Genomic DNA, 3684 nt, shown 5'->3' on the forward strand with positions numbered 1-3684 from the left:
AAAATCGTCATCCTTATTCATACATACCATTCAGTGCGGGACCACGTAACTGTATCGGTAAACCATATTTTTTTATATTCTGTCATATAATAACACGTTATATATGAAGAGATTACGACACATACAAAATTACAGGCCAACGATTTGCTATGCTGGAAATGAAGGCTATGATAGCTCCTCTAATACATAATTTCTACGTCGAGCCTATTGATTATCTAAAGAATATTCAAATACAAGCTGATTTGGTTATTCGACCTGTTCCTCCATTTCGTGTAAGATTTGTTCCTGTCCGTGAAACGAATGCAAGCCTTTGAAGCAAATAACAATTTATGAACATTGTTGAAGGTAAAGGGAAGACTCTGTTTGTCTACCAAACGATTTTGTAGGCAACGCTAACAGTGTAATAGTAACATTTAATGCATATGTTATTATCAGAGGTCATAAAAATTGTAATATAAATAAAATATAATAAATACAAGATATATTATAAATAAATAATTATTTCATTAATATAATCATAAATGATATACGTGGTTCTCTAAACTGGCAATAAATATTTTAATGACTTATTCTTTGTATCATTTTAAGACGAAACTTGTAATACGAAAATAGCTTGCTACAGGTTTTATGGGAAAACTGTACGTATTCCCATAGAGACTGTACACCATTCACTCACACGTATTCTGATCTATAATATAAACCTACTTATCCATTTTCTACCCGTGTTTCAACATAATGAACCTACAAATCTTTAATTAACCCCGACGCGATTTTCTAGGGGTTTGACTTGGAAGTTAACGCGCCCGCGGGATTTAATAGGGGTTTCATTCTCGCACATATTCGAGAATGTATGTATATAGAAACATAACCCACCCGAATTGTAATCAATGAAAAGAAATCAAAGTATACTTCGTACAGCACCTTACTCAGGTACTCCATCAGAGTGGCCAATATTGACCACTTACCTCGTCGTATTTAGTCTTTTTTCATTGGGCCAGAGTGAACATACCCTTCATTGCTTCTGGCCATACAATCTAGTCATTTTGACCAGAAATCAGGAAGGGAGCAAACTACTTCCATAGTCGGTTATCGTCACCGACAAATATTTCGTACGGTTCGAATATACAAGTGTCGATCATATAAAAAAATGCACGACAACGAGACGTTAATTAAAGAAAAGTATTAATTCACAAAACTTTACTGTATATACGAATTAAATTAATTTTTACTGCCGTTATTTACTCAAAAATATTGATCATCTCTTCGTAATTTAATCTTTGTTTTTAAAATTACAGACATAGAAAAAAATTTACTTCGCGTTAGAGTGATTTTAATAATATTCCACGATAAATTAAAATACACTCACCCGCAAAAGAAATGGGCCACCACATTTTAGCCCAATTTTTCAACATTTTTCAATAGCGATAACTCGGCGAAAAATCATCGTAGAAAAATGATTAAAAAAGCATTTTGAAGCTTGAAGTTTCAACTTTGAAATGCTGTCAACAATTCTTTAAAATTCGTTTCCTTGTTCTATGCTTTAAAAAAGAACACATTGTTTTTTTTTCTTAGAATTACGTATTTTTGACGCTCTGTGGCTGGTTAAAAAAATTTGTCTCGAAAATATCATCTCAAATTTCATAAACTACAACTCTTTGCCTACAAAACGTTCTTTTTTAAATTGTCCTACGATGTTTTTTGACCGTGATATTCGATTTTGAAGCTAAACCTGTACTTTTTAGAAATGTTGTCGATACTCGGCGAAAACTCATCGTAGACAAATGATTAAAAAAGCATTTTGAAGCTTGACGTTTCAACTTTAACGTGCTCTATAGATGTCCTTTTAAAAATCCTTTATTTTCCTTGTTCGCTGCTATAAAAAAAGAACACATTGTTTTTTCCTTAAAATTACGTATTTTTGATGCTCTGTAGTTGGGTAAAAAAATTTCTCTCGACAATATCATCTCAAATTCCATAAACTACAACTTCTTGGCTACAAAATGCTTTTTTAATCATTTGTCTACGATGAGTTTTTGCTGAGTATCGACAACATTTCTAAAAAGTACAGGTTTAGTTTCAAAATCGTATATCTCGGTCAGAAAACATCGTAGGACAATTTTTTAAAAAGCGTTTTGTAGGCAAAGAGTTGTAGTTTATGAAATTTGAGATATTTTCGAGACAAATTTTTTTATCCAGCCACAGGACGTCAAAAATACGTAATTCTAAGAAAAAAACAATGTGTTCTTTTTTAAAGCATAGAACAAGGAAGATAAACGAATTTTAAAGAATTGTTGATAGCATTTCAAAGTTGAAACTTCAAGCTTCAAAATGCTTTTTTAATCATTTGTCTACGATGATTTTTCGCCGAGTTATCGCTATTGAAAAATGTTGAAAAATTGGGCTAAAATGTGGTGGCCCATTTTTTGCGGGTGAGTGTATATAATATGGATAAAAACAATTAATAATTTCTTGAAATTTTTTCTTAAAAAACCGATCGCAAAAACCGACCGTGAAAATACAAAGATGCGTGTGACAATGCATGTCTTCATGCGAGACGCATCTTAAAAATACGTATATCACGTACATACATACGTACATAACAGTATAAATAATGTGAGATCCCGAAAAATGAAACTTCTTTCATGATTCCAACCGATATTATAATTAATTAATAACAGCAAATAACGTATAAAAATAAGTGAAAATTTCAGTGTTCTCGACAAAATAGATTACAATCTCACATCATATTATTACTTTATATATCAACTTATTAATAAAAATGGATAGGCTACAAGAGTTTCGCTCGACGAATACATCATTGCTTTCACTCCTCTCCGGAGATTTAATATATTAAATAAATAATTTAATTGCCGTTAGCACTTGAGACCTATCCATTTTAAGGCAACGAATATACAAGATATATAAATCTACCATCTACAATCTACGTGCTTCGTGATTTGTATATTCGTTGCCTCAATAAAAAAAGTTTTTGACTTACCGACCCGATGCGCAGCAACGGAGTTTAACTACGGTGATTCTGTAACAAATAATTAGAAAATTCTCATTAAAACAGAGTATTCAAGAAAAGCGCAATATTACAGAAAATAATTTTTAAATTATTTAAAATAAACAAGGCGAAGATTAATTTTATACGAAATAAACAATATTTACCTTAAAGTTGCTCCGTTGTTGCCCGATGCCTCCTAAGCCGCTGCCTCCTCTCAGGTTTCTGCATGTCGCACTGGCACAACGCGACACTCGCTGTTGCGACGAACATGGCAGACCTTCGCCGAGCGAAACTGTCCGACGTCGGTAAGATCTGGGATAGCACCCAGCGCGAAGCGTTGTCACCGGTGTCGACAAGGGAGACGTGATAATCAATATGTGATCGTCATTTTTTTGGATCGATCGTCTCTCTGGACAAAGTTTAGTACGTGCTAGCAGAGAGAAGCCTGAGAGATGTCACGGCCCCGTTTTTCGTGATACGCGAATGCGATACGCCCTCTGTGGACATTGAAAACGTGGACATTGAACTACGTAGCCAATTTGCACATTTTGCTAAGTGGGTAACGCAGATTTGCACAATTTTAGCCCCGTCCCGCGCTATGGTTAGATCCCATGCAATGATCTTGTACTTAAAATAATCTTAAGAACAAGAGCATCGCACAGGACCTGATTATAGCA

At 33.9% G+C, this 3684-nt stretch overlaps 1 long non-coding RNA gene across 1 annotated transcript; it reads left to right on the top strand.

Moving 5' to 3' along the window:
* LOC105557447 lies at positions 1–495 on the top strand. Its single transcript, XR_001008603.1, has 2 exons — positions 1–57; positions 136–495. It is a non-coding gene; the product is annotated as an uncharacterized LOC105557447 (long non-coding RNA).
* The last annotated feature ends 3189 nt before the right edge of the window (positions 496–3684 follow it).

This window comes from Vollenhovia emeryi, unplaced genomic scaffold (assembly GCF_000949405.1).
Source record: "Vollenhovia emeryi isolate VEMERY1.0 unplaced genomic scaffold, V.emery_V1.0 DF939483.1, whole genome shotgun sequence".
NCBI lineage: Eukaryota > Metazoa > Arthropoda > Insecta > Hymenoptera > Formicidae > Vollenhovia > Vollenhovia emeryi.